The sequence below is a fragment of the Canis lupus genome, chromosome 5 (assembly GCF_011100685.1).
Source record: "Canis lupus familiaris isolate Mischka breed German Shepherd chromosome 5, alternate assembly UU_Cfam_GSD_1.0, whole genome shotgun sequence".
In the NCBI taxonomy this organism is placed as follows: Eukaryota; Metazoa; Chordata; class Mammalia; order Carnivora; family Canidae; genus Canis; species Canis lupus.
Window position 1 is genome coordinate 6155999 of NC_049226.1, and position 13578 is coordinate 6169576.

General features: G+C 48.5%; 1 protein-coding gene across 7 annotated transcripts in view; it reads left to right on the plus strand.

The window, feature by feature from the left end:
* ETS1 (ETS proto-oncogene 1, transcription factor) overlaps nt 1–13578 on the plus strand; it is a 131155-nt gene that overhangs the window by 71994 nt on the left and 45583 nt on the right. The window lies entirely within an intron of this gene.

Below are 13578 nucleotides of genomic sequence, written 5' to 3' on the forward strand. Positions count from 1 at the left end.
TCTTCCCTGTGCTCTAGAGGCTTCCGTGGCTGAAAGTGCAGGAGGACCATTGTGTGAATTTACAGACCTGTGTGCGGATCAATGATTATTTATATTTTCTGTGCCTGTTGGGTTCTTTCTTCCAACACTTCTAGGCTAGAATAATTTCACGGGTCAGCTTCAGGGAGAACGTGGCTATTTTAGAAGCATTTGAAGGAGGTGTAAAAACAGGGAAAGGATTATTTTAGATAGAAAGAACAGTGTGGGAAGGATGCCAAAAGTTTAGCGTAAAAGAAAGGCTTACATAAATATGAAGAAAACTACCTTGATTGTAGAAGGGGAAGAGAGAAGAAAACGTGAAGCCAGGACCCATGTGAGAACATTTTGAGTCTCAGGATGAATTTTGCATTTGAAGGTAGGGAGGTTTTAAGGACAAAGAAGTTGTTACTCAATAGGCTTCTCAGAGAGGTGATTTTTTTTTTTCGGTGGCATTACTTTATCTCCTACTCATACTGTTAGTTATTAAAACCTCTATATCAGTTTATCAGAATAGGCGTTAAACCTCAGCAAATGACAGAATCAATCAGGTACATATTTTCAAGCTACAAATGGAAAATAAAAAAAAATCTAGGTCAGGCCAGGGCATTCCTAAACCCAGGGAGTGTTTGTACATCCATGGTTTTTGAAGTATTTAGGAACTCTTACTACGGGCCAGGTACTAGAACGGTTCTTGTCGAATGGCATTTTCGTGCGATGACAGTTTTGTGCTAGGATAATTCCTTGCTTAGTGTTCATGTTTAAAATAAGAGCAGGGTGGTTGAGTCTGATTTGAAAATGTCCTTCAGGAGATCCATCGCCAGCAAGTTTTTGGTGGAAGGATTTCCATAGGATGACCTTTATACTTCTAGGCTTTATGTTTTTTTCCTATGGGATATTCGTTGCCTAGAACTTGAATTCTGTACCTTATGCAAAGGTTGTCATTAGTATCATTGAAATACTAATTGAATGTTTGGAGTACAGTGAGGATTCATGAATGGTAGAGGGAGACTTCTCAGCATAGTAGGAATCAATACTGTAAGTGCAGTGTACACACTGGGGCCCCCCTCATTCATTGCCTGGTGAGTCAACAGCCCTGGATTCCAGCCATGGCTTTGCACCTGTTGGTGTGCGTGACCTTGGGCAAGTCATTTCATTTTTTTCTGGACCTCGTGTTCTTTCTCAGTCAAATACATTAACCAGAGAAGATGACCTATGAGGTTTCTCTTTACCCTGACATTTTAGGGTCTCAGATAAATAATTCAGGCTTGGCGAGAGCGTAGAATGCCACTCTGGAGGTAGGCAAAATGAGGAGGTTTTCCTCCTAATCCTTGAATTTTGTCAATCGCTGGGAGCATTTGAGATACACCTGTGAAGGTCAGTAACTTTCACGGAGAGAGGTGTTGGGAACTGTTCCCGGCCTTGCTTGCCATTCGGGGAGACCGGGCACAGTGGCTCAGGGGTGACACCGGACCAGGAGTCACACCTTCCTCTGGGTCCCCTCCGTGAAACAGCTTCCTCGTTCCATCAGCCTTTGCTACGGTTGCGGCGGAAGGCAGTTCCAGCGTGGGGTCTCATCTGGAGGAAGGAGATGGAGGTTAGGGGTCCGGTAGGTGAAGCAGCCGGCCCCAGCTGCATCCTCAGGGCTGAGCATGTGGTCTGAGCCGGGAGCCGATTCTGTGTGAGCCGCCACTTCTCAGTGCACTGCTCGGGGAGGTAAACAGTCCCCTCCTGCAGCAGGAATGCATTCTGCTCAAAGCCACCTCAGTACCTCTTCCTGACATACTCAGTGACTCAAGGCCCCTGCCTCCTGTTTGTCTAGAGGGCAGGGCCCGGCCCTCTGGCTTCTGGCTGTTCACACAGCAAGCAGCTGACCCTTCTTCAGGGGCTGCCCCCCACCTCGGGTGTCAGTGAACAAGCACACCACCTGCTTGTTTCCCCAGCCGACCCCAAAGCTGCAAGTGTGTGCTGGGGTGCGGGGAGCACAGGCTGCCTTGCTTTGCAAAGGCTGTTCTCGCAGCCATGGACGAGCGTTGCCTGCACGAAGCTGTTATCTGAAGATCATTTTCTTGATGTTATTTCTACACTTCGAGAAAGGCCTCTCACACTTTACCCTTTCTGTCAGCGGCAGGCGCCTCAGAGTGGCAGGCCAGTTTGGGGAAAAACAAGAAAAACTGCCATTGGTATAAGGTACATTCTACCTCCTAGTACTTACATGGGTGCCTCTCTCCACTCAGCTCGACCCTTTGGTTTTGTTTGGTTTTGTTTGTCCTATTAGTTACTAGGTGCTGACTTCTTAATATGTTAAGGTATTCATGTCCCCAGAACCTCATTATTTTACTTTAACCCCTGATGGTGAAGTATTATTTCCATTTCACAGATGAAGAAACTGAGGAGTTCAGCAACTTGCCTGAACACACACAGCTGGTGAGGGGAGGGCTTTGAATTCAGACCCACTCACTCTGAAGTTCCGTGTCTGTGGCCTCTAGAACGTGCAGAAATATCTGGATGCTTGTTGAATTTGGTGGGGAGGGGGGAATGCTGAGGTCTGTTGATGCTTATTAGCAGCCAGGTCACTTAATATTTGGTTATAATTTGGTAGCAGTTTTACAGTTAGACACATGACTTCACTACATTTGAACCTCAAGGTGGTTTTTCTTTAGTTAGTAACATTTTAGAAACGGGGCAACTGCAGAGCAGTGATTCTGAGTTTTTTTTTTTTCCCCAAGTTTGGGTCAGTAAGGTGTAGAGTTAGGACAGGAAGCTCTATTCCTCCAAGCCCCCTAACACTTCCATTTGGCCATACATGTTTTCACTATTTCTTTGATTTGGTGACTACATAGTGGGTTCAATGTTAATAATAATAATAGTAGTAATAGTAATAAGCAGTAGCTTGAGAGAAGAAATGCCAACAAGACACCCTGTTCTCTTTTGCCAGAAATAGATTCCCCCACATATCTTATATGTAGTTAGTAGGTTCCACACATTTGGCTAATTATTGAGTTCTGAGTGGGCTGCACAGATGATTCTGACATAGGATCTGGAAAATCTGCATAGCTTTCTGTGATGCCAACTCACTGGCCAACCCTAAGGAGGATGGCAAGTGAGTTTCTTCTCAAGAATAAAAAAAAAAAAAAAGTGAGTTACTCCACAGGCTTCTAGATAAATAAGCAATTTCCCTCTGGGACAGGTTGACCTTGGACTTTGAGAAATACATTATTTTTTAAATGTAAAGAGTTCCTGTCCAACCTATTTTCCTATGTTGAGATATATAGTTTTCTGTGCCTCTGTTTACCCATTTCAGCAAATGAGGCCCATTTTAATGTTCTAACAAGAACTTTGGATAGCTGGAGGGGGAAAAAAACAAACAAACCAGAAACAAAAACCTTTGAATCTCATACTGCATTTCATGGGAAAGAATTGTGCCCAAGAGATGTGTAAGAAGTATGACATCTTAGATGAGTGGGTCCCTCCCCCCATTCCCATTTGGAGCAGGGACATTTGCAATGGCACCAGGTATATACACTCCCGAGTTTAGTAAGCTCATGCCATCTGTTGTTCTTTAGCAGTAAAAAGTCCCCTCCCTCCTTGTGTTGGTCCTTCTGGCAACTTGAGGGTTCCAAGGTGGAGTGACAGGTTGTTACACTGAGAAGTATCCCCTTGGAATGTTGTTCTTTTCCTAGGGGTGAATATAATCCTAAGTAGTAGCCAGCAGTGCGCTTGGGAGGGCTCTGGAGGTGGGAATGGGGAGTAGAGGGTGGTATCCCTGATGACAGCAAAAACAGAGATGACCATTTTAAGTTTGTCACTTTTTAAAAAGGATTTTATTTATTCATGAGAGACACAGAGGCAGAGACACAGGCAGAGGGAGAAGCAGGCTCCATGCAGGAAGCCTGACATGGGACTCGATCCCAGGACCCCGGGATCATGCCCTGAGCCAAAGGCAGATGCTCAACCACTGAGCCACCCAGGTGGCCTATGTTTGGTACTTCTTTGAATCTCAGCCCTGAACTTAATGCTTAGTAGGAAAATCTTAGCGTGGCTGCGAAGTGCATCTTTCTCAGCCTGGCCTTTGGCTTCGTGCTCGCCACATGTGCAGAGTTTGGGGCAAACCTAAGGCGCCCTTGGTCTTACCTTTTCCTGGGTTGAATGTTCTCTGTGCTTGAAACTGGGAAGGTCCACTTAGACCCCACTTAGTGCCTGGTGTGGAAATGAGGGTTCCTGAGTCTGTTTTTGCTCTGGGCTCCCAGAGTATCTCCACATCTCTGTATCATCTCTCCACTCTTCTGGAAGAAGGGTGCTCACTCCTAGTGAGTGAGCTGCCTCTCATTGGGAGAGAGTGAGAGAGAGTTCAGGAGCTCGGGTATAGAAAGTACTCTGGAGTCATTGGTGATGTAAGGAGTGTTATTAAATTAGGGAGCGATGTGATATAGAGTCACATACAAGCTAAGGGTGAGTCATGGGTGTGTGTACAGGAAACGCATCCTTGATTTCACGTAAGATCAAGAGTTCAATCTTACACCTTCCTTGCCTCCTCATGGAAACCAAACGTTCTTCAAAACTGCTGGGTGCTCGTTTTTGGTCTTTGAATGTCTCTGGGTTTCAGTTTGGAGGAGTGAGAGAAGTAAAACAAATATTTACAGAGGACCTACTATGCGCCAGGCGCGTGATAGGGTGCTTTGCACCAACTTTGTGAGGTTGGTGTTTTTAATCTCCATTTTGAAGGTAAGAAATTGAGTCTTAGAAACGTTCTATTAATTTTTCCAAGGCTCCAGAGCTGTCAAGTCACAAATGTGGGCTTAGATCTATTTCTAATGACAAAATCCTACCAACTTAGAATCTGTTTGGAGAGAAAATTTGCTGACATTCTCATCAAGGGCCTCGATTCGTGGAACATCCTTTTGTGTGTTACGCTCTTTTAGGCTCCTCATTATTATCAGGGTAATGAAGAAAAAAACATTCAGTAGGTCTCTAAATATCTACCATTGGGATGTGTAATACAGAGAGAGCCCCCAAAAAGTTCCCCAAAAAATAGTTCCCAGAATTTTGGCTGTGCATTTTCAAATCCAAAATGCACAAATGAAAAGTCACTAACTGAATTCACCAAACTCATGTTCGGACCTAGGGCTTTGGCCCCCATTTTCCAGATTGAGAAACCGAGGAATGAAGTAAGAGCTCCACCCTAGGTTGAGAATTCTCCAGGGAGGGGACGTTCAGAGGCACAAGTCTAGGCCTTGAGGCCACTTGATGCAACAGGAATGTTTATAGATAAATAAACACACATGGAATGAATCAGTGTCTACATGGTGGACCTGGAGTTAACCTTTGATTCAATTGAAGATTTTTTTTCTTTTTTTCTTTTTGAAAAGTAAAGTATCTCTTTCTTTATTTCTGGATTTCTGAAGGCTTCTCTTAGGGGTGCTTTGTGGCTTTTCCATGCCCTCACCTGTAGCCTTCTGTGATGGATGGACTGATGGGAGAAACGTGAAATTCCCAACTGACTTCAGTGTCTCCAAAGAATTTGAGGTGGTGGATGAACAAAACAGAGATTTTGGTTTTTTTCAATGGGATTGGGCCTTGACGACTTGCCTCTGGGTTCTTAGGGTTTGGTTAGGTTGTGCTCCCAGGGGCACTGCAGACAGTGAGCGAGGAGCGGAGATGAGTCCAATCTCCAGTGGCTCTCAGAGACCTTGCTTTCTAAGAAGAGACTATTTTTCAGTGTTTTTCTGGGCAAACCAATGCCAAAGAATTAATTAATCTTTGAATTTCTACAAGCTGGTGTAAGATGGGTTCCTTCTACCCAAACCAGTCACAAATCTATTTGCAAATCTCAAAATTACCCCCCTGCAGTGTACCTTTTTTAGTAATTATATTTGGTTTTTTTGTTTGCCAGGTGGATTTGCTTATGCCACGAGTTTTTTCCCATAATCTTGAGATCTATCTTCTCTCTTTTTTTCCATTCGGTGGGTGAGACTTCTGAGGCAAAGGGAAGGGATTTGCACTTAGGTTGCTCTGTAGAGTGTGATCTTTGTCCCTAAATCACGGTCTGCCATTCATTGTGCATGTGATAATGATGTGCCTCACTGTGGGAACCGTGGTGTCCTAGGAAGAGCAGGGTTGACGGGAGCTGGTCCTGGGTTCGAATTCAGCCTTTCTACTTGCTCATTTGCCCTTAGGCCAAGTATTTAACTTCCCCAAGCTTTTTTTTTTTTTTTTTTTCTGGTTCTTACAACGGGGGTCATCATGAAGAGCTTTCAGGGCTGTTGTCAGGATTTGAGATGATTTGAGACAATACTTTTCCACTGCCATGGTGTCCAATAGTCTTTTTTATAGTTATCTCATAGGCCACTGTGCTCATTGCTGACAGCGCTCTTATGACTTCAGTGGTTGTTAAAACTGTGGTTACTGTTAACCTGGTTGCAGAAATTTTCCACTCGACACCCCATAACCCGCGGGCCAGAGCAGTCCCTGTGGCCAGTTAGCAATATCTTCTTCCTCTCACGCATACTTACCGAACTTGAATTAGGACTTTGGTCACGTTTCCAACTTGAAAGCTTTATTTACAGGCATTGCCTCTGCCTTCATCCGTGAGGACGTTCCCTGGAATTGTGGTTATCGGGGCACAGAATGATTTTTAGCTGCCCGAGGGACTCTCCCCCTCGCCCTGGCTGGGATCCTTTCTTTCCCTGGGAGCTGCCTTAGGGAATCTCTGCTACTTGTGAGAGCAGCAGGCCGGGAGGAGAGCCTGCTCCGCCCCGGGAAGGCCCAGGCCGGTGAAGCCATCGGGCAACCCCCCCCCCCCCCCCCCCGGACCATGATGAGCCTCAGGACCCAGGAATCCTGCCTGCTGTCCTCTCTGTCCTGTCCGTGCACCCAGGGCGGCTGCTGGAGCTTCCCCGTTGGGGCCCTGGCTCCCTCCCCGACGTGCGGGAGCCGCCCCTCGAGCATGCCCGGTGCCAATTGCGATGGTTGATTTACAGCCGGAATCTGGCACCTCCAGAAGGGGATCCTGTGTCTTTAAACAGCTGTGTGCCAGTGTGTGTAAATGTGCCTGCTAATCCGGTGACTAATTCAGTGTATCATAAAGCAGCAGCGCCGGCTGCCAAGGCAGGGCTGCGCCCCGAGGGGACGGGGCCGCGGCTCAGGATTCGCCCTCAGGCCCGCTGCAGGCCTGTCCCCCAGTGGGCTCCAGGTGTCATCGTTGGTGCCGTGCTCCACGGTCGGCACGGCCCTCCGTCCTGCCCTGGCTTGGCCTCACGGCTGCCCCCCCCCCTCGGTTCCTGGGGTCAGTTTATTTACTCATCTGAGGGTGGAGCTGCGCTCATTCTGAGTCAGGGCCCCGGCACCAATCAGGAGCGCCCTGGGGCATTCCAGGGGACAAAACTCATGATCCCTCTTGGAAAAGAATTTTCCAAAAGATGTCTTTTGGTCACAGTGCTGTGACTGCACCTTCCTCCGTTCCTGTCCAGTGGGCCTGGCCGGGTGTGTGTTTGTCTGAAGCCCTGGTCTGTCCTCACCTTCTGTTGTCTCCCCCCAGGGGTGGGGAGAGAAACCTCCAGAAAGAACCTGGTCTGATGGAGATTATTAAAAATTTTTTCCTCTTGAAAGCCTTGTAGATCGAAGTATGAGTGCTTGGGCAGCATCTTCTGGGGACGTCTTTGGGTCGGGGGAACATGGGGTGTTCTGTGGCTTTCCCTCCCGGGCCCCGCCCCAAAGCTGTAGATACCACAAGTCAGCTTCTGGAAATGGACCTTGCCCAGCCTCTCTCTGGGGCTCCAGTGAGCAGAGCCTCTCTGCTATCTCAGGAGGCATCCACGTGGCAGGGTCCCAGCCTCTCTGCCGTCCCTTCCTCTGTATGCCATCCATCTGCCCTCCGAGTTGGCCTGCACACCTTGGCACACCTTGACCCCCTGCTGCCTCCCCCCCACACACACCCAGGACATCGCCAGGCTTCTGGAGCCCAGCTGCATCAGTTCATCTCCATTGCAAAACCTTTTGTCTTAGTCATCGTTCTCTTGCTCATCATGAGGTGTGCCTGTGGGGCCCTCGCTTGTGTGCCTGTGTGAGGTTTGTTTATTTCCCCCCCAGAAAGAGAGAGAAACTCCACGGGAAGGGTCCCCATCACCCAGGCATTGCTCGGCTCATAGCAGGTGGCTCACTAGCTCCTTAAAAAAAAACCCCAACTATATATATATATAAAATATATATAAATATAATAAATTATATATATTATAAACATAGGTAAATATATATGTATATTGTTTTTTTAATTGAGATTTAATTTCCATAACATGAATTTCACCATTTTAAAGGGTACGGTTTGGAGGGGTTTAGTACCTTCGCAGATGCATAACTTTGCAGATGCATCATGGATGCATAACTGTAGCACATTTTCATCACCCCCCTCCCCCCCAAAGGAACTCCATACCCCTTAGTAGACAGTAGCTCTTTCTGAATAAAGGAATGCAGCCAGGCTGTCCATCAGAGGACGTGAGGAGGGGGACTCCTGTGTCGGGGTAAGAGCCCCCACTACTCTCCCCTGCTGCTCTCGCGTGCTCCCGGGGCTCTCTCTGCCTGTCCTAGGCTCAAGCGCCTTCCTGCTGCCTGCTGCTGCACCGGGCACGCCCCAGCTTTATTTTGGTGGCTCACTTGCTTAGGCTCCACTGTGTAGCGAGCTCCTGGATGTCTGGGCAGAGATAATGAGTGCTTTCACCATCTGCATGCAGACCGTCCGTCCGAGAGCTGAGGGCTGTGGTGGCTGCAATTTCCTAATGGCTTCCTGATGAGGCAGGGCCATTTATTAGCGGCGGATGAGGGCTTGAGGGCTCTGCATCTCGGCCTCCCTTTCCCTCCTGACATGGGCAGATGGAGTGTGGCTTCTGCTCCTTCCCCCTTTTACATTGATCACCTTTTCTCTGCTCTCTACCCATTGGCCTATCACACCCATTGATCTGGAACTCAGGTCTGCCTGGCGACTTCCCAGCCTCTAGGGTTTGCCCCTGGGAGAGGCATCCGGTGCTGTTTGCTGGGGGCCAGCGTGGGCGACACTCAGAGGGCAGCGAGTGGTGGGGTTGTCAGAAGGTTTGGGGCCATTAGGAGAGGTCTGTTCGGAAAGGAGAGAGAGAGAGAGAGAGAGAGAAAAAAAAAAAAAAAGAATCCCATGGAGGCTGAGACATCACACTGAGGGGTATCTTTCCCTAAATCCTTAGCTCCCTGTCTTCTAAATGGATTTCATTTAGAACTAGAGCTGCTTGTGTTGCTTTAGGACATGGCCTTTTGAGTCAGACATCTGGCCTCATTAATTAGAAGCATCAGGTTCAAGGAACAGGCCGATGGCCCCTGATTTGATGTCCTGGCTCTGTTGGTGGGGTTTGTTGCATCTCCTCACCCTTATCCCTGAGTCTCCATCACTCTGTTTGGGATACCAGCAGCAGGACTGGGATGGAGTGTTACAGAACCTTTGAATGGCGTGGTGGTGATCTGTTTTCCTTTCAGTGCTTTTTAGATAAAGGTCAATAGATCACTAAAATTAACTGCAGCCTTACTCTGTCTGGATTGATGTGAACAGCACCCTCAGATTTTAGAGCTGTCAAACACAGCAGTATCATGCAATTGAACTTCAATATTGAAAGTCGCTTGCTTTAGAGTTCCTGGTTTTCATCTGGAATCTCTGCTCAGAGGAAGCTCTTCTATAGTAGAGGCTGACTGGTATTGAAAGCTTATAGTCTGGAGTGGGAACAGGTGGCGTCACGGGTCCGTACAATCCCAAAGTCATGCTTATTAGATCTTTGGGTGGATTGTGCCTCTTTGATTGTTAGGAACCTGGGGAAGAGCAGTGTTAGTCCAGAAGGATGAACCAGGGCTTGATAGTGGTGAAGTTATGAGGGAGACTGACTCCTTCCCAATCTACTGTTGTAAGTAAACAGCAGTGGGACACAGTTAAAAACAAACAAAACAAACAAACAAACAAAAAACAACAACACTGGACAGGGAATCAAGAGGTCTAGAATTAGCAGCCCTGAGACCAAAAGCAAGTTGATGTCACCTCTCTGAGTTTCATTTTCCCTATTCTGTAAAAGAAAGGGTTTGATCGAGGTGACGTCTGAAGGGCCTTCTAAGTCTGTGTTCCAGGAAGAGCATAGGACCCCCGACCAGTGACAGATCTGGGCTCCTCCTCCTCTCTACCAACAGCCTGCTTTCCATTCATCTTACAGTTACGTTGAGTTGCCAGGAAAGAGAACATCCCTCCAAGGAGTTGTTAAAGTTTTATAGCAAATTCTATAAATTCCTCTTTCCTGCTTTTGGGCCCCAGATAAGGCTTTATGTGTCACATCGCCGTAGTGAGGTCCGTAGGGAGGAACAGAGAGGCGAGGAAAAGTGTGAACACACAAGTAGAGTGGATGGGTTGATAGTTAGGGCCCAACGCCATAAAGAAAAAAGGCCAAAGTTGAAGAGATAGGGGCCAAAATTATAGATTAGGTAGGTCTAAACAAACCTTGGAGCAGCCTCAGATGATAGGTTTAGCAGCGAACCCAGTGGTTTAGGGAGAGTACCCACAGTCCCTTTGAGGCCATCTCTCTGGGTCCGAGGTACCTCCTTAGCAGCTCGGCCACCTTGAGTGGGCACTCTGCAATTATTACCTAAATCCCTCAGAGCGACAGGATTTCTGATTCCTCATCAGGAACGTACATTTGGGTTTACCAGACTGAGTGCGGCCTTTAGTTCATGAGTTGTTTGTTGAATCCATAAAGCCTGATGCTCTAAACTCCAGATGTTCCGTGTTCTGGCGATGCCATCAGTTTTTGGCCGGGTTTATCTGGTGTGCAGGCGTCTGTGAAGGCTGGTGGGTCCAGAGAAGGGCCGTCTCCAGCACTTGCTAAACATGCTATGGGTGGGAATCCTCGCATCTCCTCCGCTGTCAGCCCCGCTTCAGGGTGGGAGTGTTGTCTCTGCCTTCTTCTGCCATGTGGCTCCCACGTGGCTCTGTTGAAGCGCCCCGGGCTGGTGCAACAGGACCCTTGCAGTAGAAGGGAGAGTGAAACCTGTTGGGAGCATGGGGGTGGGTGGGGTGGTGTGTGGTGGGGTGGGGAGGGAGGGGGGCAGTCCAGGAGGCAGGGCTGGGATGAAGCAGTGGAGCAGGTTAGTGGCCCACACGCCCGTTTGGATCTTCACAGTTGGGTGTATTTTGGGTGGTCAGATGTCTCATCTGGGTTTCAGGCTCTGCCATCTGTCTAGATAGAAAGATGTTTAGGAGCGTTTGCACACTGTGGCCTTGTACATATTATCTCAGTTAACTGGTAATTCAAGCTTCTCAGAGCACCTAAACCTGAGCATCTGGAGGCAGGCAGTCCTAGAGTCACCGGAGAGGGTGTGGGGCGCCCAGCAAAGGGACACGAGGCAGCTCTTGGAACCATTCGCCGGTGGCACCTGCTGCAGCCATGCCCAGTGCTCGTCTGCTGTGTGCTTAAGCCTTTACATTCCACACCATTGCCTCTACTTCCTGGGAATGTGGTGACATGACCCAGGATAGTCTCCACGACACATTCTAAGCTGTGTCGACGAAAAGGAGGAAAGTGATCTTATTTGGGTCCCTTTCTGCCTCCTTATGGTTGGTTGTCTAGGTGCAAGGAGGGGAGCTGTGATAGGAACGGGTAGACACTGGGGCGGGGGGCGGGGAGGCTGAAATTACTCCTCAGGGGATCTCTGTGAAGCCCTGAATTTCTTGCCTTTGGGAGATTCCAGCCTCGCACTTAGGATTCTAGGAGGGCTGTTAGGTTGGATGCTGAGGGCTGTCAGGGGAAACAGACCATAGAGGGGTGTGGCAGGGTGACTGCCCTCAGGGCTCCCTCCCGTGTCCCCACCCCTTCTTCCCTGGCTCGGCTCTGTTCATCTTCAGCTTGGTGTCTATCACAGGCTGTGACCCCTGCGGATCCTCTCGACCGGCCTCTTGGAAGGTTAAGGATAGAAGTAACACGGTGACTACATTATACACCTGAAACCAATATAACACCATATGTTAACCCTCCTGGAAGTAAGATAAAATAAAATAAAAACTTAAAAGTGGAACCCTAAAAAAGAAAAGAATATGAGTCACACAGGAAGGATTAAAATGGACGATGGCTCCATAGTCATGTCAGAGCAGAAGGTGGCCTTTCCAGAGAAGAGAGAGACCGTCCGCGAGGCAGAGGTCTTTGTGAGACGTGAGACACACATATCAGCGGATTTCAGCTCCTCGCCCCTTTATGCCAGCTCCGAAAGAAGTGAGGAGGGAACTTTCCCACAGAAAACCTCTTTTCTGTGCCCTGCGATGGGCGTAATGAACAGACCTGATAGGACTCTTGTTCCAGGAAGCGTAGAGTTGACCCCCATCCTGGTTAGTCTTCCCTTGGCCTGCCCACCTTCCTTTGACCTCTGTAGGGAAGGCCTTACTTATGTTGGGCTTGGGCTGAGCCACAGTTACGTTGGGGACCCATCCCTTCCCAGCGGAGGCTGCACTCTCGCAGTAGCCACGCAAACTTCTTTCCTTGGCCGAAGAGACCCTTTAGGCTAAGAAGAAAGTCAGCGAGCAGAAAAGGAGCCTGTGCTAAGCAGGCAACATTCTTGGTGACCTCATCATTCTCCCAGCTTGGGTCCAGTTGGAGCTGTGCGTACAGGGCAGACTTCCAGTTCCTCTCGTCTGGGACTAACAGTGGCAGATATAAATAGACCAAGACTTTGTCTGTAGCCATTGTTCTCTCAGTGACCATTGTTTCTGGATGCAAAGTGGCTGGAGCGCATGCGTGGAACGTGGAACATGCTCTCTCCCCCTCCCTCCCTCCCTCCCTCTTTCCCTCTTTCCCTCTTTCCCTGCCTCCCTCACACCCTCCTCCGTCTCTGGGTCTCTCTCTCTCTCTCTCTCTCTGTCCTTGTGCAGAGATCTCCATCCCAGCTCCATTTCCTTCAGCTGCCTTTGCACTTGTCTGGCTCTTGGTGAGAACCCAGGAGAATGGGCTCCACATCAGGTGCATCAGCTCAATCTTGTAGCCTCATGTTTTCACTCCATCGAAGCCTTGGTCCAGGTCTTTCTATGATGTATTTGTGGTCAAGAGGAGGATATGTGGATCCAACCAGAGTAAAATCAGGAGGATTTGTAACCGGTCAAGCAACTATTGCCCAAAGGGTCTTGGTGAATGGGTCAGTGTCAGAACGATGCAGGGTCTCTAGCGTTACAGGGCCCAGGACTTGCTCATTGCCCTTTTAGCGTTTTTATCGGGGGCTCAGATTAGAGAAGGATACAGAAAGCATGCTTACTAGACTGCACATGGTGCCAAGCTAATGGGATGAGGACAGATTCATGATATAAAAAAAGATCTCTGCACCTGGAAACATGGATCAAGACAAACGGGGTCAAGTTCAATATGGATAAATGCAAAGCCTTGCACTGAGGTTAATAAGATTCAGTCAGCGGGTTCAGAACTGGCTCAGCCTGACTTCCTATGGAAGAGAAGGCCCTGGTAGGGCACTTTGAGTGGCTTTGGTAGCGTCGCTGTTGGGAAACTCAGTGCTGGTGTGTACCCATGGAAG